Source organism: Panthera tigris, chromosome B1, assembly GCF_018350195.1.
Source record: "Panthera tigris isolate Pti1 chromosome B1, P.tigris_Pti1_mat1.1, whole genome shotgun sequence".
NCBI lineage: Eukaryota > Metazoa > Chordata > Mammalia > Carnivora > Felidae > Panthera > Panthera tigris.
In genome coordinates, this window is record NC_056663.1 from 172446667 (window position 1) to 172467208 (window position 20542).

Consider the following 20542-nt stretch of genomic DNA (forward strand, 5'->3'; position numbering starts at 1 on the left):
TCAACTCGGTTTGCCTCTCGCTCTTTGAATTGCAAATGATCTGTGGCTGCACAAAATTTCTCCTTTGTTGGAAAGACGTTAACTAAACATGCTGCAGCCTTGCTCCTTCAGAAGCCCCTTTCGTCTCAATTCAGGGTCGCTGTCCCTCAGCTCCTAATCTCTCACGCCCCGTGTCCTTTCCTGCCACTGCCGGCTCCTTCTCTGCAGCTCATCTTTTCTTGCGCCACCCACTCGGCAGAGTAAGCAAGGAGCTAATAGATTTGCAGCAAAGAGAACATCTGCTTAGCCACGCGAGTCAAAGCGCATAATTTTGTAATTTTGTTGAGAAAGCAGAAGAGCTCTAGACATCCTCCCCTTGGCAGAGGCCCACCCAGTTTTAGGTTTTATCTCTTCCCTGTTTTTTCCTGTTACTGCTCATCATATGACCAAATGGGTCCTGGCTGCCATTTTCTTAGCCCCAGACTGATACTCTATCAACCATGTGCAAGTAATTTCCAGAAGAGTGACTATGGTGAAAATCAGGGAGGAGGAAAAGTTTGATTTCAGCAGAGAGCCAGACTCCAAGTTTTCCCATAACCTACCCATGTTCAAGCCATGGCCAATTCAGCATGGAGTAGTGACGGGGAGATTCATCTACGCCATCTCGGAGAGCTGTCTGACTGCTCAAGACGGTCACAGGAGGGAAACTGCCTTGCCCCTTATTTCGTTTACTCATTCACGCATCTTCAGATTCTTCTTTCCCAGACTCTTTTAGCAGATCCGTGTTTTGCCATGACTGAGAGAAGTTCATAGGCACTGGAGCTACATTTATCTGTTAGTCTCTTGGAGGGCATGCTGTCCCCGCTTGCAGGCAAACTGGGATTCTGGAATGATCTGGGGACCATTTCACTGGTCAGTGGGTTCATGTTCCCTCTCCAAGCCTGGAAGCTTGCTTGTCCCCATTCTTACTCTCGAATATCATTTCATTTGCACCTGTGTACGCGGGAGACCTTTGAGCCTGGAGATGGCTGGACTGCCAGGAAACTGACAGAGTCCGACTTACCCTCATCTTTTCCTTTTGCGTCTCCGACTCCAGTGGCACCACGAGGTCCTTCAAGATCTCAAATACAGCGCTGCTCCCTGCTCCCTGGTCTTCTGCAAATGGGCCGGCACTGCCAGAGGACAGACGGTGGACCAAGGAAGGAAAGACTCACAGGTTATGGATTTCAGAGCAATGAGGAACCTTAGAGACCGTCCATGCCTGTCACTTTACAGAGAGGAGTGCCACGGTCAAGCCTGCGCACAAAGCCACGGCAGAGCCAGGCCAAGAGATGGAAACTCCAGCTTCTGATTCGGGGCTCTCTTCACTGTGCCTGGTGTGCCTGTGTAATGCTGGCTGATGGCACTCCCCAGACCCAAGAGTTCCCAACACTGTATGAAGACACCAAAGAGATGTAAAAAGTGGAACCGTTGACAGAGAGAAAGAGGCAGAAACTTCTTTTTATTTATGGCCAGCTGGTGTTTCTGTTGGCCTATTCACGATGGGAGAATTGAATGGATCTGAAGGACGGGAGGACAGCAAAAGAAATGAAGCAAGGGGGTCAGAAGAACATGCCAAGGCGACTGGCCGCGTAAGCAGTGGAAGTGACCCGCACGGGTCCAAATCCCAGCTCTCTCCCTAGCTGTGTTGCTTAACCTTTCTGCACCTCAGTTTCCTCAGCTGTAAAATGGACATCATAGTACTGTCTGCATTATAAGTCTTTTCGTGGAAGGTACTCAGGACAGTACCGGACACATAGCTGGCCACGGTTGTATTCCCAGGGAAGGAAGCGTGAGGGACAGCCACGAGAAAAACACCAGGCGCCTGTCAGGCAGACTGCAAATGAACCCCTCTCCCCGTTTCTGGCAGTGTTGCTCGGAGAAAGTACAGTGTGATGCCAAGGGCCTGCGTTTGAAAAATGGTACGAGTGTGACACTAAAACGGAGAGGTCTCAAAACACCATGGCTTACAGAACAAAGAGGGTTATTTGTCCATCAAGGCACAATCCTGATGTGAACTGTGCAGGTCAGCGGAGGAGCTCTGTTTCTTTGTGATCATTCGGGAACCATGGTTTTTTCCAAGTGGTGACTCTGCCAACCCCTCCGTGTTCTTGTCAAACCGAATCACCCCCATATCCAGATTTTAGCCAGCAGGTAGAAAGGGGGTGTGGGGAGGAGGCGTACCCATCATCTTAAGGCTCAAGCCACAACGTAGCACCTTGATGTCTGCTCACCTTTAACTTGCAAGAATTTTGTCATATGGTCACATCACCCCGACTGCAAGGGAGGCTGGGGACAGAGTCTAGCTGTGCAGTCACCAACCCAGAGAGGAGGGGAGAGACACCCACGTTCAAATCCAGTTCTCGTGATTACTGATTGCGTTTAGGGGCAAGTTACGGAAACGCTTCCTACCTCTTCTTGCTCTCTCCTTTAACCAGTTCTCTAGTGTCAATCACCCTTCGATTCTACAAGTATTTCTTGAGCACCTACTATGTGCCGGACTCTGTTCTAAGTCCAGAGGACACAGCTTTGAACAAGACAGACCAAGCCGCCTTCGCTTTGAAGCAGATTCACTATAAAGCTAATGAGGAGCCTTCCGGGGACTTTTTCTTTTCATTCCAAATCAATATTCATTTTCATGCTGAATTTTATAGTCTTTTCTTAAAATTGTTTTTCTCTAAGTTTATTTATTTATTTGAGAGAGAGAAAGGGAGCACAAGGGGAGGAAGGCAGAGAGGGAGGGAGACAGAATCCCAGGCAGGCTCCTCACTGTCCATGCACAGAGCCCGACGCGGGGCTCCAGCTCACAAACCATGAGATCAGGACCTGAGCCAAAACCAAGAGTGAAAACCTCTCTTTTTACTGAGATCTCTCGTTAGGATTGTAAAAGAAACGATAGACACCTAGGTCTTGAGACATTTTAATGATCATTTTGTCAGAACTTAAATATGCTCGAGACTTTTCAGGGCTACTTGTATCCACACTGTCCAGGCTTCTCCATGGCCTAGGTCCCAACTAGCCTTTTCTTACCTCCTACCCTGAACACCTACATGCAATTCCTTATCCTAGAATGAGTTCATAAGTCACAGAATTTTAGGGTGAGAAGGAACCTTGGTGTTGATGAGTCCATTCCAGAGATATTACCCATCGGTCCTGAGACTCACAGTGAGTTTACGGTCAAGCTAAGGGAAAGCCTCAATCTCTGCATTCCTAGGTCTGTAATCAAAATCAGTGACAGATGAAAGGTGCCTGCAGTGTTTTGTGACAGCAGAACTTAAGGCAGAAGTTGTTAAATAAACACTCACGGACGTGGCCTGCCAGATCTACCCACATCGTAGGTGGTTATGAGCGTTCACTGAGATAACACATGTTAAAGCACACGGAACGGCGTGAGAGACATTTAAACGTCAGTGGCGGATACTACTTTGGTGGCAGAGCGAGGGGAGTGTCCCAAGACCAGATGTGGTCCCCGTGGGAAAGGGCGCAGGTGTGGGGCACTGTGGGGTGGTCTTGGGGCCTGTAGGCATGAACAGAAGACCTCAGCAGAAAGGGGCTGGCCGTTATACCTCCGGAATCCCAGGAGCTGGGGAAGGAGTCATATGAGACCACCCAGAGGGATAGAGACCTTCAGCCTGGGTCAAGGGAACCACAGGAGACGGGGGGCCCAGCTGGAGGCCTCTGCAGAGCCCGTGACAGGGCCAGCTTTAATCATCTGCCAGGCCACCCCATGGAGGCCAGCTGCCGGCCCAAAGGGCTTAGGCCACCCAGCCACGTGAGAACAATCTTATTCCCTTACCTCTCCCCTTTCTGGGCTTCATTCCAAGCACGGAGGGAAGCAGCAGCTAGCAAGGGGGAGGAGGTGAGCAGAGGGGGAGGCGAGGAGAAAGGCCATGCCCCCTTTCCCAGGGCAGGCTTCCAGGATGAGGCGGGTCTGAGCCAAGGGAGAAGAAAAGATTTCAGGCTAAATCAGTTTCAGAGTTTTAACTATTACCTGGGACTTAGAATGTTAAGGTCGGAAGGCAGGCTACTTCTTTGCAACTCAAAGGAGTATTGTATTATCTGAGCACGACAGCAAGTTCACTGGCCCAAGTCATCATTGGAGGGAGAGGGCTGCTGCCGCCATCGAATAAAATTGAAGGAGACAATGGGGGCCCCCACAAAACTTGGATCTGCCCCTACTGCTCCCAGGGGCGAGAGATGACAGACAGATGGAGAGAGAGAGAAAGAGGGGAAGAGTTCCATTTGGTTCACAATCCCTGTTTCATGCTCTTCCAGTGAGCCAGTTATACACGATTTTAATTTGACAGTCATTCTGGCTGTGTCAAAAACATGCAATGCTATTTCCTAAATCGTCACTTTCTTTTTAAAAAAAATGTTTATTTATTTTTGAGAGAGAGAGGGAGACAGAGGCTCTGAAGCGGGCTCTGCACCAACAGCCGCGATCCTCCCCACGCAGGGCTCGAACTCACAAACTGCGAGATCATGACCTGAGCCGAAGTCGACTGCTCAACCAACTGAGCCACCTGGGGCACCCCCTAAATCATCACTTTCTGCCAATAAGAAAGCGCATTTTTATTCCACTCTAGTGTACTCGCTCATGAGTTAAAAGTACTTTTTGGACTCCCTTTTAAACTTCCTGGTTGCACACGATAGTTTTATCGTCTATAATCCTTTCACTCACTGAAGCCTCAGGGATATATATCATAGAGGCCATGTTGCTCTGAACATGGCATGAGCTCAAAATTGCAGTCACTGACTCCTCGTGTCTCCAGGCCACGGAGTCCCACACGGTGTTTTCATGTTCCTCGAGGCCTTCCCCATCACTCTCTACTGACAGATTACATGCAGTCAGGTCATTCATTCATTCATTCATTCATTCATTATTTATTGGATTGGGTACCCCCTTTATGCCCAACACCCTGTGGGGTACTGGAGATAAAAACCTGACAGCTGACCAGCACACAGACCCTGCCCTCGAGGCACACACCATCTACTATTTCATGATTCACTGGATATTGAATGATTGTGATGACAGGTGATAAGGACCACGTTGGCATTATAGACAAGGTGCAGTGGCAATGGGTCAGATCAGTTTCACAAAGGAGAACAGCATCGGGCTAGAAGGATCAGTAAGACTTTTCCAGGCGGAGGGAACCCCTTGCATGAGTCAGGATGGCCTAAGTTATGCCATGGTAACAAAATGACCCCGAAGCCTTGGTAGCTAAATACAACTAAGATTTATTTTTCACTCGAGTCACGTCCAAGGCCGGTCAGCTGGTTCGGGGGTGGGTAGGAGGAGTAATAGGCAAGGCTCTGCTCTACACAGTCCTCTGAGGCCCGAAACGAGCAGAGTCCATACGCTCTAATAGCCCTACCATCCAGAACATGTGGCTTCCAAGCTGGCACTGCAGGGAACAGAAAGCTGGAAGCTAACACACTGAAGGTGAATTCCTCAGCACAGAGGTGATAGAGATAATTTCCATTCCCACTCATTGGCCAGAACTAATCACCTGTTTCATCAGGTTGTGAACTGTACAGGGACACGTGGCTGTTCTGTGAGTGTGGCAAACGTCTCTGCCACAAGCTCAAAGACAGGAAACCATTTCCTACGTTTAGGAAACCGAATAGTTCAAAATGATTAGAGAAGAGAGTGCAGACAGGCAGTAGCAAAAGTTGAGTTAAGAAAGGTAGGGGGAAGGGGCACCCGGGTGGCTCATTTGGTTAAGCGACAGACTCTTGACTGTGGCTCGGGTCATGATCTCACGGTTTGTGAGTTCGAGCCCTGCATCAGGCTCAGCACTGACAATGCAGAGGCTGCTTGGGATTCTCTCTCTGCCTCTCTCTGCCCCTCCCCCACTCGTGCTTTCTCTTTCCCTCCCTCCCTCTCTCTTTCTCTCAAAATAAATATATAAACTTTAAAAAAAAAAAGAAAGAAAGGTAGGGGTAAGATGATGGAATCTTGTGTGCCTTGCGTAGGAGTTTGGACCACCGTATGTGCGAAGCAAAGCTTTTGAAGAGTTTTAAACATAGTATCACAGTCATTTTGCATTTTAAGTGCATCCCTCATGAAGCAGCATGCAGGATGAATTAGAAAAGGATTGAGACGGGAGATGGAAAGACCAGTTTGATTCCCACAATTGTCCGGGTTAAAGATGATGGAGGAACTAAAATAGAGTCACTGGGGATGAATATGAAAAAGGTTAAAGAGACAGTCAGTAGAACTTCATGACTGATTCAATGTGGAAGAAGGAGAAAAATAAGATGACTGTCTATTCTGCTCTAGATGAATCTCGGTGCCACCCGTTAAGATAAGGAATATAGGAGGATGAATGGGCTTGGGGGGGAAGACACTGAGGGCGATTTGGGACCTGAATTTGAGTTACATAATGTGTTTGTTATGAGCTGAATTATGTCTCTCAAAAATATACGCTTGGGGCGCCTGGGTGGCTCAGTAGGCTAAGTGTCTGATTGTCGATTTCAGCTCAGGTCATGATCTCACGGTTCGTGACACTGAGCCCTAAGTCGGGCTCCATGCCATCAGCGTGGGCCTGCTTGGGATTCTCTCCTTCTTTCTCTGCCCCCCACCCCCACCGCTCTCTCTCTCAAAATAAATAAATAAATAAACTTCAAAATAATCAAATAAAAACTTTAAAAAAAGATACGTTCAGTGGGGCACCTGGGTGGCTCAGTCAATTAAGCGTCCAACTCTTGATTTCGGCTCAGGTCGTGATCTCAAAGTTCATGAGTTTGAGTCCTGCGTTGGGCTCTCTGCTGACAGTATGGAGCCTACTTGGGATTCTTTCTCTCTCTCTCTCTGCCTCTCCCTCTCTCTCCAAATCAATAAACTTAAAAAATATTTTTTTAAATATGTTCGGGTCAACCCCCCCCGCAAGAGCTCAAAATGTGATCTTATTTAGAAATAGGGTAGGTATAGATCTAATTGGTTACTATTAGGATGAGGTCATCTGGAGGAGAGTAGACCCTTCATCTAATGTGACTGGTGTCCTTATAAGAAGACAGCTAGGTGACCACGGAGGTAGAGATTGGTGTGATGTACCTACAAGCCAAGAAACACCAAGGATTGCCAGAAAACATCAAAATCTACAAGAGGCAAGGAAAGACTCTTCTCTGTGTTTCAGAGAGAGCGTGGCCCTGGCAACACCTTGATTTTTGACTTCTAGCTTCCAGAACTGTGAGAAAATAAACTTCTGTTGCTTTAAGCAGTTTGTGGTACTTTGTTACAGCATCCCGAAGAAAGGGATACAGGCATCCAGGGGGAGCTGTCCAGTTGACAGTATGGATGAGGGCAGACCCGTCTTCTGAAAGCCCAAGGTGGGGTTACTAAGCAACACGGAGTAGGCTGGGGCACATGCTGGAGGGGCTTTCTCTTGCCCAGGGAGGCGAGGAAAGGGAAATGGGCAGGGAAGCATCACAATGAAGATGACGTTAGAAGAGGGCTTTGGAGGAGAAGTTGGGATGTTTCTCTCCTAGCTGATGACAAACTCCTGGGAGCCAAGTGTACGTATCTGACAAGTATCTGACAAACATTTATTGAACACTCTTGCGGCGGGCTCTGTGCTAGGCTCTGAGAGTATAATGAAGAGGGAACAGGCACAGACCCAATTTTCATGCAATTATAATTTACTGGGGGAGACAGACTAACGCCCGTCAGTATCAAATAACCACCCAGAAAAACATACAGGCACCCACTCTGGTTAAGTGATATGAAACACATCACCAAGTGTTAAGAGAACGTATTTCAAGGAAGTTGTTTAAGCCTGGAGGCTGTGAAAGGCTTTCTGAGGAAGCGAGGTTTGAACTGAGATTTGAAGTAAAGGAGTTAATTTTACATGAAGAGGGAAAGGGAGGGGTGAGTCCAGGCAAAGGTTCTGGAGCCAGAGGGGAGGCTCGTGCAGATTTGAGGATCTGAAAGAGAGGTAAGGTCACTGCAGCACAGAAAGGAGGGGGAGCTGACCCTGAGAGGAGGCAGTAGCCTGGAGAATGGAGGGAAGTGAAAAAGCCAGTCAGTGACTTTCAGCAGGGATCCAGAGAGACAAGATGAAATTTGTTTTTGTTTTTGTTTTAATTTTAAAGATCACCTTGATGAGAATAGTTGGAGAAAGTCAAGAATGGAGGTAAACAGGGGCACCTGGCTGGCTCAGTCAGAGGAGCATGTGACCCTTGATCTTGGGATCATGAGTTCAAGACCCACACTGGGTATAGGGGTAACTTAGAAATAAATAAATGGGGCACCTGGATGGCTCAGTCGGTTAAGCGTCCGACTTCGGCTCACGTCATGATCTCATGGCTTGTGAGTTCGAGCCCCGCGTCAGGCTCTGTGCTGACAGCTCAGAGCCTGGAGCCTGCTTTGGATTCTGTGTCTCCCTCTCTCTCTGCCCACCTTTGCTTATGCTCTGTCACTCTCTAAAAAAAAATAGAAAGAAAGAAAGAAAGAAAGAAAGAAAGAAAGAAAGAAAGAAAGAAAGAAAGAAAGAAAGAAAGAAAGAAAGAAAGAAAGAAAGAAAGAAAGAAAGAAAGAAAGAAAGAAAGAAAGAAAGAAAGAAAGAAAGAAAGAAAGAAACTTTAGGGGCAACTGGGTGGCTCAGTTGGTTAAGCATCCAACTTCGGCTCAGGTCGTATCTCCCAGTTCGTGGGTTCAAGCCCTGAGTTGGGCTCTGTACTGACAGCTCAGACCTGGAGGCTGCTTTGGATTCTGTCTCCTTTTCTCTGCCCCTCGGTTGCTCTTTCTCTGTCTCTTTCTTAAAAATAAATTGAAAAAAAACATTTTGAAAAAAGAAATAAATGGACTTTTAAAAATATTTTTTAAAAAAAGAATGGGAGCAAATAGAACTATTCAGAAAGTACTGCACCGGTCCAGCTCAGAGAGCACGTTGGCTTGAGCAACGCAGCAGCAGAGGAGACAGAGGATTTAAGTGTTTCTCTAAGCACTCAAGGGAAAAATGAATGAATGAATGAAATCAACTGTCTGTATCTGCAGCTATTCCACACTCTTCTCTGTCTTCAGGTTTCAAAATACTGTCTCTCTGAACAGTGACATTGATGCCTCGGTGCAAAACATTGTGTCATCTGATAAAGGCTTAGTCTATGAAGAGGAAATTAAATGGTGCTCTGAGGAGACGGTGATACTCTTTCCAGTTGGGAAGAGGGGGCCCAGAGAAGAGAGAATAAGAGATTTGACCCCTGAAGATCTTCACAGGTCACAGGGGCCCCGAGACAAGGACCTATCTGAAGGACCTAAGGCACCTGCCAGCCACTAGGCTTTCTCTCCTCTGATCTTCCCTAAGGAGCATGACTCACAGGCCCTGTGTACAGAAGGGACGTACCGTACAATCGAGCTCTCCCAAGGCACCCTGCTAGGCAGCATTATCACTCAGAAAGAGGGCTCGCGCTTCTGTAGTTAGATTTTCCTCCGCTGTTGCACTTACCCTGAGACCCGGGGAGAATGAAGTCTGGGCCGTGGCCTTCGCATTACACAGGAGGGTGTGCTTCTTCCCGGGGCCTGGCGCATACCTGCAGTTCTCCTGAGCATCAGCTCTCTAGCTCCTGAAGGAGGCAAAGCTGTAGTCCTAGGAGCCAAGAGACTTGGCCCACTTTTGCAACTTGGGATGCGTTGAGTTCAAATAATTCGCTTGTTTGGGTACCTAATTAGATTTAAGATGCTGTACTAGGTGGGTCTTGAGTTCATTTTCCTTCTCCATCATGCCAAGGAAGGGCGGAGTTCAGAGGCATGAAAGGCAGTCAGCCGTCTTTGAAAATCCATAGTGTCTCACAGTTGATAGAATCTAAAGAGTATTGGGATATTGCTTCGAATCTTTCCTTCTTATTCTTGTTCCAGATGCTGGAATGGACTCTCCGGAAACAAAGAAAAACCAGACTCTGAAATCTAAAGAACAAACTGATGGTTACCATAAAGGGGAGGTGGGTGGGGGCGACGGGTGAAATAGATGAAGGGGATTAAGAAAACATTCATCATGATGAGCACTGAGAAATGTAGAGAACTGTTGAATCACTATATCGTACACCTGAAACTAATATAACGCTGTATGTTTGGGGCGCCTGGGTGGCTCAGTTGGTTAAGCGTCCGACTTCGGCTCAAGTCATGATCTCACGGTCCGTGAGTTCGAGCCCCGCGTCGAGCTCTGTGCTGACGGCTCGGAACCTGGAGCCTGTTTCAGATTCTGTGTCTCCCTCTCTCCCTGACCCTCCCCTGTTCATGCTCTGTCTCTCTCTGTCTCAAAAATAAATAAATGTTAAAAAAAAAAAAAGTAAAAAAAAATAACACTGTATGTTAATTATACTCGAATAAAAAAATAATCAAATCAAGGCAATGTTTTCATCCTAATTTAACCATGCGGGAGCTACTTATGAAATGATACAAATGACTGAATATTATCTAATAATGACATCATATCCACATTTACACCCAAATTCCAATGACTCCGAGCTCCCCTTGCCAAACAGAAGGACCTGAGCCCCTCTTTGAACCCTCCCTGTTATTTCCAGGCAATTCTGAAGGGGCCTCAGTGTCTTGGCCACAGGAGCCACACAGAGCTCTCCATCGGGTTTGTCTTCAGTGAGTCACCATCGTTGGGGGCCACCAGAGCCGTAAAGAGACCGCCCATTGCTGGCAGTGCTGAGACCGCCTCCCCAGCTCTGTTGGACAGCTTGTCATTTGGGTGCTGAGGCCTAAGCCCAGAGTCTCCCAGTCTTTCGTGAGGGCAGTTCCGTTAGACGATGGCTCCTACCCATCTCCTTGGAGAACGCTCAAGCCTGATTCCAAGGAGGGTTGAGGACAAAGGCCATGACATCCCTCTCTCGCCATCCCTGTTCTCTCTGTGGGGCTCCCTGCACACCCCAGGCCTGTGTCTCCCCCATTCAGTCACACAAGCCCCAGGCACATCCACAGAAATCCAAAGAACTCCTTCCGCTGACTGCATCAGAACCTCCTCTCCTGCCTGCCCGGACACACACACACACACACACACACACACACACACGCAAATTAATATATGTATAGAAAAGGAGCCAAAAGGTCACACATCAAGGAGTTTTCACAATAGCAATGATCCCTGGAGGGTGAGTGTTGTTTGGGTGTTTCTCATTTTTTGTCTGCTGATATACCCCCTTGCTCTGCTTCTTTGTCATTATTTTACCTTGTGATGCTTTCATTATGTATTGATATGCAGTCCACATTTTATTATCTAATAATTTCATTTTTAAAAATCACTTAAGATATTAACATTTGGCTGATACCTGGAAACCCTCCAGTTTCTTTTTGGTCTTCCTATAAGTTGCTTGCAAGCCTTCAGGAACTGTTCTTTGAGCGTTTGTCTGGCTCTGTGTCTCAACCTAATACGGAAGCTGGCGAGAGCTGGCATCTGTGCGCCCTCACTGTGTGCCAGGCTCCGTGCCAAATGCTTTCCGTGCATTGAACCAAGCCACCCGCCCGAGAACTCTGGGCGGGCACTGTAACCCCCACTAACACTGATGAGGACACGGCTCTTGAGAGCCAACATAAACCACAAGGCAGCACAGGATGGATGCCAGATGCGTGGTGCAGAGCCCCAAATCCTACAGGAGACAAGAGGCCCAGAGCCCTTCGGCGGGGAATCCGGTTAGGGCGCTAGTCCGGGGGGGCTTCCCGAGGCCTTGGCCAGCCGGATCTCCCCCTCCCAGGGAAGTCTTCTCCTTACCCCAAACCCCAGCGTCCTGGAAGAAACAGACGAGGGCTGGGTCCTCTGTGGAACCTCACCCGCTCCCACCCACAGGCTCTCGCGGAAAGTCAGCAAAACTCGGCCAGCCCACTTCAGAGCGGCCGCGGTCCTACCACGCCCGCCCCACCCAGCCTCCTGTAAGAGCTTAAGTCAACAGGCGCAGAAAATCAGACGGCCATCTTGGGATAAGGAGAGGAAAAAAGTCCCCAGCAGCTGCCGCCTAATTGGCGTTCGAAAAGGGAGAGGCTTCCAAGTGCAGAAATGAATTAAATGAGCTTTTTTCCCCTTCAGGGTGGAGTACCAGCTCCACGTCTCCACCCGAGTCACACCCTAGCTGCGGCTATTTATAAGATCTAAGCGCCAGATGGAACCTGCCAGGGCGAAACAGAAAACAGAGGGCCGGACGAAAGGCAGAGGCCCCGCGAGCCCCGAGGGGAGCAAAGCCTGAGTGAGCGGCGGGGGGACCGCAGGGCGAGGGTGCGGAGGCAGCCGGTGCCTCCGCCGCCCCTCTCACCCAAGCGGCACTGCCCCAGCCGGCAGGAAATTGGGAGTGCGGGCTGTTGGATGCTTCTCCTACATTCCACAGCCTGGGGCCCGGGGCCCGGTGCTGGCCAGGGACTCCGGGCTGTACCTGTTGGATCAGGAGCAGACAGCAGAGTCCAGGAAAGCCCGCCGGGCCAGCAGCCAGCTGCGGGGCGGGGCGAGGCGGGGCGGGCCGCTGGGGTGGGGCCCAGGTCCCAGCAGAGGCTGGAACACGGTGGAGCTTGGTGCTCAGAGTGCAGAGGCAGGGGCAGGGGGCAAGTCCTGGCTTCCCCTCTTACCTGGCATGACCTCATGCCTGTTAGGAACCCCTGGACGACTCTTATTTGGGAAACACTGGCAGTAATTAAACCAACTGGGTAGGATTGTTGAGAAAACCGAACAGTCAGGGCTTAGGAAAGTGCCGCAGCACCGAAACAGCCGCTGTCACTCTTGGACTTTTCGCCCAGATGCAAAAATGCTTCCGTGTTAGCCACTGTCTGGACCAGTGACTTGCAGGGCAAACTCAGGGCCCTCTCCTCCCGGAGGGCTGAAGGGCTTGGAGACAGATCACATCCCAGCTTCCCAGCTCCATGTGCTGTGGAGGGTTCCATGTGCTGTGGGTAACCGAAGGCTGGCCTGAGCACACAAGTCACCTGAAACAGGCACCTGATGAGATCCAGGTGGCTTCCTCCTGCCCCTGCCCACTGGTCTGCTAGGGAGTTAGAATAGTTCCCCCCCCCCCCCAAACATAAAGCTCTTTCCTCCTTCTCTGGTGAAATCCTCTCCTCCGCTCCCCCATTCAGGAACTTTCCTGACCCTCAGACCACCCTGGAGTTCCTTCCAGAATTTCTAGTGTGGCGTCATCCTGTGGGAATGGAATGCAGACCATGCCGGTCATTTTAAGTTTTCTAGTAGCCATGTGAATAAAAGTAAAAGAAACAGGGGGTCCCTGGGTGGCTCAGTTGGTTGAGTGTTCAACTCTTGATCTCAGCTCAGGTCTTGATCCAAGGGTTCAAGCCCCACATTGGGCTCTGCACTGGACACGAAGCCTACTGAAAGAAAAGAAAAGAAAAAAGAAAAGGAAAGGAAAGGAAAGGAAAGAGAAAGGAAAGGAAAAGAAAAGAGAAAGGAAAAGAAAAAAGAAAAGAGGGAAAGAAAGATGAGAGAAAGGGAAAGAAAGGTGATAGGAAGGAAGGAAGGAAGGAAGGAAGGAAGGAAGGAAGGAAAAAGAAAGAAAAAAGAAAGAGAGAAAGACAATAGAGAGAAAGATGATAGAGAGAAAGAAAGAAAGAAAGAAGAAAAAGAAAGAAGAGAAAGAAAGAAAGAAAGAAAGAAAGAAAAGAAAGAAGAGAAAGAAAAAGAAAGAAGAGAGGCGCCTGGGTGGGTCATTCGGTTAAGCATCTGACTCTTCATTTTGGCTCAGGTCATGATCTCACGGTTCGTGAGATCAAACCCCAAATCAGTCTCTGTAGTGACGGCATGGAGCCTGCTTGGGATTCTCTCTCTCCCTCTCTGTCCCTCCCCTACTTGAGCATGCTCTTTCTCTCCCTTTCTCTGTCTAAATAAACATTTTTTTTTAAAAAGCTTTAAAAAAAAGTAAAAAGCAACAAATGATGAAGTTCATTTTAATATATTTTATTTAACCCAGTATATAAAAAATAGCATCATTTCAAAATGTGATCAATATAAACATTATGAGACATTTTACATTCTCTTTTTATGCTGAGCGTCCGAAATCTGCTGTGTATTTTATACTTACCTCCATGCACAGTAGCTACGTTTCAAGTGCTCAGTCAGCACACGTGGCCAGTGGAGCCTGGATCACACTCACAGTCCCAGAGCGCCGGCTGGATTTGCCGTGGAATTGTTTGGCGTGGTCTCCAGCTCAGGTCTTCGATGGCGTCTGGAGAAGAGCAGGGTGTTAATGCCAGTGTGGGGAGGCTGGCAAGAGAGCCGGCAGTCAGAGATGGCGTCAGAGACAGGACGTCCAGGCTCCAAGCGTCATGCTTCTCTTCTGTCTTCTCCTGGAGCCCCTGACAGTGTGGGTATTAGTGTCAGGGTGGGGATGGGTCATGGACACTGTGAACAAAACATAAAAGCCACTGGCCTCCCAGAGATCTGGAGGGCAATGGGACCCTGGGACTTCTGCTTTCAGAGGACATGGTTTCTGCACCTCCCTCCAAGTTCACAGCTGGAGTGAGGCTTTCGGCTGAGACCAGGCTGTCACAGTTGGGGAATAAAGGGATCTGATGAGGGAAGAAGCCGAAAGAGAAAAGAATGAAAGGGGAGAATCTTTGAACCACCAGCTCTAGGAAGAGCGACAGCCTTTACACACAGCCTCAAAATCTGGAAAAGCTTCTTTGGCTTCCAAAGTGTCCGAAACAGTGTTAGGTCTGTGGCCTTTGAAGGCTCTGTGTGCCTCTGTACGAGGAATAGTTTCCAAACACGTTAGATGAAAAATAATTTCTTTTTGTGCTCTGAGGACCTGAGCTCACTGAGGTCTGATCCTACCAGTGAATATGGAGGAAGGCCCTCCCTGAGGGGGAAGCTGCCCCAGCATCAGCTGTGCTCACCCCATTAAACCACAGGATTATGGTGCTTGTGCTTGCCTTGTGCAGAAAATGCTAGAACCTTCTAGAAGACTCTGAATGGGACCAAGATGGGACCTTGTGGCTGGTGCCTGCTAGTCCTGAAGCCACAGAGGTGACCACGCATGGGTTTGCACAGGTCCCCACCCACCTAGGGCCTTCCCAAGCCTCGGGTTGGCCTCACTTTCTGACGCATTCACTCCTCTCTGTTACTGCCCATCATGTAGACTGCCAAGCTAGTTACTGAGAGGATCTGGAATCTGGGGAGTAAGAAAAATCACCATCTATGCTGCAGGGAAGATTATGGGGACAGTCTGAACCAAATGATCTCTTCTGGCCAACCTGGCCTCAGTGCAGCCCAGCCCTTACAGAGGCACCAGTTGTCCCAGAATCGAGCCAGTGGGCAAAGGTGGTGGGGGGGGGGGGGGGCGGCGGGGAGGTGTCCCTGATTTTGTCTGGGATACTTCTATGTCCATCCAAAGATGACCACATGGACACCTTGTCCCAGAAAATGTAATTTCCCAGAGAAATCGCCACAGCACACACCCTTGAAAATTAATTTGCTTTCTTCTTATCACCGTAAAATCTCAAAAATTAAAATATTCAGGAAATGAGATTCTTCCGATAACTGGCCTCTTCTGATCAACAGGAAGCTGTTTTTATTTTAACCAGCGATGCTGAAAATCTCTGTCTCGTGGACCAGGGCCTGGCCTGCTTGTAATCACACAGGACCCTGCTGGGCTGCGGGGCACGGTGAATCCAGACGCATGGGCTGTCGGCCTACAACACATAAGCCACCGCGTCAAAGCTGGTTCCAGGCCTGCGGCTGGCGTCTTGTTTCTGTCTGGTTTTAACCAGACCCCTTAGATGAACTCATTTTCTTGTAGTACATCCCCTTTCCCTAAACTCAAAGCATAAAAATTCTATTTTGAGGGCTCAAGTTAACCAGCTTCCACTTGAGAAATGGCTCTCGTTGGAGCAAAATGTCTGGCTCCCATCTAGGGCCTGACCATATTTTGACTATGAGATGACTTTAGCATTCACTTGGCAAGGGCATTTCCATTTGGCTCCCCATGAAGTCACAGAAATTCTGGTTATTTCTGTAGTGTGCTATTGCCTGGTTTATTTATAAGAACCATCCATTGGGGCTGAGCTGTTCTGTGTCTGGAGGCATTTATATTATCACAGTTATGAAATGTTTATTTTCTTAGATCAGCTTAAGCTGATACAGCACTTTTGGGCCATTAAGAATCTTGTAAATCAAGATAGTTTAGATAGGGGACGATTTTTCTGATGGGGGCTAAATCAGCTGAATCAATGCCTCTCCCTTGATTGGACTCTTACATTAAATGGGTGTGACTATCACATGTTCCTTTGAGAAATAGTGTTGCCTAGTTAGGAAGATTTACTGCCAGCCCACTTTGTTTCTTCTGGCTCACACCCCAGCTGGGAAATGTAGCTTCCAGGACCTGGGTTGATGAGGCCGCCCCAGTGAGGCAGAGGAACCAGTGATGAATATTTCAGGGCCATGATTTGCAAAAACATTGGACACAAGAAGCCCAAAGAAAATATTCCACATTAATGAGGGTTGAACCGACTCGCGAATTTAGAACTTAAACCCAAAAATCTATTTGAGGAGCCATCTGGCAGTGCCTATCAAAAACGGAAGATTTCACTTGTTCAGCAAAGATTTAAGCGCCTCTTCTGTGCCAGGAGCTGTTCCAGGATATAAAAGTGAAGAAGACAGGCCTTGCCCTCATAAACCTTGCTTTCCTGTGACAGGGGCAAAGAGAGAAGCAAATAAATATGCAACATGCTGCTGACAGCACCGACATGGACAGGGGAAAGTGGGGTAAGGGGAGAAAGACCAGAGGGGCAAGTGGGGCAGAGGAGGGGGGTTACCCGTCAGGGTGGCCGGGGCCAGCCACTCTGAGGAGGCACATTTGAGCTGGGACCAGAACCAAGTGAGAGAACAAGCCAAGTGACTGGGAGAGGAGCTTCCGAGGCAGAGGGAACAGGGAACACAAATGCCACGCAGGGAGGTGCTGGCCGCAGAGCAGAGAGCTGGGTGTGTCTAGGGAAGAGCAAGTGAGGGGACAGGAGGGAAGGGAGATGACAGAGAGCTGGGGTGGGGTGCAGATCGCGTCGGGCCTTCCAGCAGACTGTCCTCAACATCCATCCTCTCTCCCTCCTTTTAGCCCCCTGCCCCCCGCTGTCTTCTCGGGGCTCATGAACGGTGTGCTAGAACTCACATCTTCCAGTCTCTCATGCAACTGGGTGTGGCTTCTCTGTGGGGTTCTCGCCAACGGGCTGTGAGTGGAAATGATTTCTGCGACTTCTGCTACTTCTTGGTTGGGCAGCCACAGAGTGGGCTTTTATCCCTTCCTTCTGGCGGCACGGAGGGCAGGTGCTGGTGAGCCCACCTTGTCCATGAGGACAAGGGGAAGGCCCCACACGGAAGGTCCCCGGGGCAAGGTTCATCAAGTGTGGTCCTAGACCTGCCACATCAGCATCCCCTGGAAACTTATAGAAATGCAAATTGTGGGGCCCCGCTCCAGACCTACTGAATTAGAAACTTTGGGGGTGGGGCCCGGCAATCTGTGTTCTAACAAACCTCCAGGGGATTCTAAAGCAGTCAGGTTTCAAAACCACTCTACCCTGGAGCAGAGTTTCTCAACATCAGCAGCGTTGACCCTGGGTCGATAATTCTTTGTCGTGAGGGCTGTTTTTCATACTGTAGGACATTTAGTAGCGTCTCTGTCCTCTACCCACTAGAAGACAGAGGCACATGCCCCCCTCTCCCTCAGGTTTTTACAACCGAAGATGCTTCCACAAACACTCACATACACGTTTCCTGTGACACACATATTAATTTTTGGAAGAACAAATGATAAAATAGTAAGAGTGACTACCCTTAGGTTGTAGCACGTGCGTAGAGGGGACTTTGGAGGACTTTGCTTTTATTTTGTATGTTTCTGTTGTGTGCTTTTACCACAGCGACGACGTGGGGAAATGTTTTGGAAGGACCACGTATTAGAAAAATGGACACAGGGTTTCAATTCTTAGACGCCAGCTGGGTGTCCTAAAATTCACTTGATTTAGAACTGTCAACCTGGAAATAGTATCAGATCCCACAGATTAAGGGCTCGATCCCACAAGACCATCCCCCCCCCCCCCCTCCATCCTCCTTCAGATGCCCATCACACATTCAGGTTGTCACGGTGCTTCTGACCTGTTGGCTGTAGATCAAAGTTCTCATGACCCCCTCCTTGGTGTCAGTTAATTTGCCAGAGCCACTCACAGAACTTAGGAAACCAGTTTTGGTTTGCTTACTACTGGTTTATTACAAAAGGCTATATATAAATCAGGATCAGCCAGGTGGGAGAGATGGGAAAGGTGTAGGGAGGGGGCGTGGAGCTCCCATGATCTTCTCTGGGCATGCCACTCTTCCAGAATCTCCATGTGTCCACCAACCCAGAAACTCTCTGAACCCTGTCCTTCAGGGTTTTTATAGAGGCTTCTTTTCATAGGTATGATTGATGAAATCATTGGCCATTGGTGACTGATCCAACCTGAGGAGGAGGCCTCTTCCCTCCCAAGAGGTCAGGGGGTGGGACCTAAAGTTCCAATTCTCTAATCACATGGTTGGCTCCAGTGGCAACAGCCAGTCTCAGGTGCTTTCCAAAAGTCACCTCATTAACATAACACATGACACCTTTATTGCTCCCAACACAGGAAGTTCCAATGGTCTGAGGAGTTCTGTGCCAGGAACCTGGATGAAGGAAAAAATCTATGTATTTCTTATTATTAATCACAATATCACGTCTTCTATAAGACTTAGCATCCTTAACACATGCTAACCGAGTTTTAATCTCCCAGAGGAGCAAAATCCAAAATGGTGTGTGCCCCAGAGCACTTTGGGACGCTGCTTCCTGGAGCCCTCCAAATCTAGGAAACAGTTAAAAGTCTGGCCACAGCCACAGAAAAATTTATTCCAGGCATCTTGCTGGAATGGGCCTGCTCCTTCTACGTTAAGTTAAGAACTATGCCTTGAGATATGACAGTTCTTTGAGGCAACTCTTGGCTGGCTCGAAGCAATTCTCTCTCAAGAAAAAAAAAGCCTCACAGGTAGTCTGGGCGTCTGTGGTCTGTACCACCCCTTGTGGCTGAACAACCTGCAAGTCCTCCAGGAGCTGGAGGAGGGGGGACGTGTTTGGGTTCCACTGCTGGAAACATGTTTTCACCCTCTCCACCCCATTCCCACGTGGCCTTGGACAGGTGCATGTCTGTCCATGTTCCCTGGAACAGGGCCAACTGTCTGCCTTGCAGGGTCCCACCCCCTACTTTTTTGCCTTCTTCTATTCCCTCAAATGTGTTGAGACAGATTTTTCTTCTCCCCCTCACCTGCCCTTTTTCAGAGAATGGGGAAGGAATGAGGGAGAGGGGTTTAAATTTTAAATCCTGGTGATCCGTTCATTCTTAATCTTCTTTACTATTTATCCAAAACCTCCTCAGGCACATAGCACAGCTAGAGACCGAGCAGAAACACTGGAAGTTAACTGAGCCTGCCCTTCCACTCTAACCCACCAAAAATGGCCATCATTCTACGGTTGCAATAGATCAAATCCTAACGGTGCCTTTCCTCATTAAAGGAATTAATATTCACCTGAAGGGCTCCTAATAGTGCCCAGCAATATGGTGACTGCTCTCTTTTAGCTATTATATCATCATATTCTACATTCATATATCATCATATTCTACATTTCTATTTGTCCCTAGAATTATTTAGATTGTCAACGAACAGTTTATATCATGAATGAGGTACAAAGAGATAAGCAAGTGGCATGAGCCACAAAGTATGGGAGGTCTTCATGGCAACTGGCAAGTGAGAATAAAAGGTCACGAAGAAAGAGATAATAGATCACTAAGAAAAAAAGAGACTCTCTTCGCAGCGTTGTTTCAATCCCAGGTGTCTCCCACTTGGTCCATTGAGATTTTCTCCCCCGACACAAGTGGTTCTCAAGCTTTAGCAGGCATCAGAATTCCCCAGAAAGATTTCCAAAAAGACTGCCAGCTCCTCCCTCTACAGTTTCTAAATTAGTAGATTGGGGTAGAGCCTGAGAATTTACATTTTTAACAAGTTGTCGGATGACACCGATGCTATTGGTCTGGGGATTACGCTCTGGGACCCACGGCCCTGCGCATGAACTTAGAACCTGACGTTTAAAAGTGCATTTTGCTCAAATCAGGTCATGGGTCCAGCTTGTCAACATCAATCAGAGTCTGTCATGTCATTCACTGCATTTGCTTTGTGGCATCCATGCATCTGACAGGTTATGCCCCCTTGGTCCTTCTGTAGGTCCCTGAGACAAATGTGGACCGGGCAGGCTAAGGACAAAATCCAGATAGGGTGATTAAACCCTTGGCTTTTAGTCTCCCTTCAAGCCATATAATCACAGCAGTAGTTCTCAATTTTTGTTAAACTTTAAAATCAGAGGGGAGCTTAAAAAGGAAAAACAAAACAAAACACAAGGCCCATGCCCCACCTCAGAGAGGCTGAGTTTGTCAACCTGGAGTACCCACAGGCATCGGTACTTGAAAAAGAAAAAAAAAAAATCTCCAAAGTGTAACCAGGGCTGAGAACGACCATCTAGAGGTCTTACTGGTTTAATGTGTTGA

The 20542-nt window shown here is 48.4% G+C and overlaps 1 long non-coding RNA gene across 1 annotated transcript; it reads right to left on the reverse strand.

Moving 5' to 3' along the window:
- Positions 1 to 627: 627 nt before the first annotated feature.
- LOC122238079 lies at positions 628 to 12448 on the reverse strand. Its single transcript, XR_006217048.1, has 3 exons — positions 12385 to 12448; positions 9465 to 9922; positions 628 to 1151 (listed from the first exon to the last, which is right to left on the reverse strand). It is a non-coding gene; the product is annotated as an uncharacterized LOC122238079 (long non-coding RNA).
- Between the last annotated feature and the right edge of the window lie 8094 nt (positions 12449 to 20542).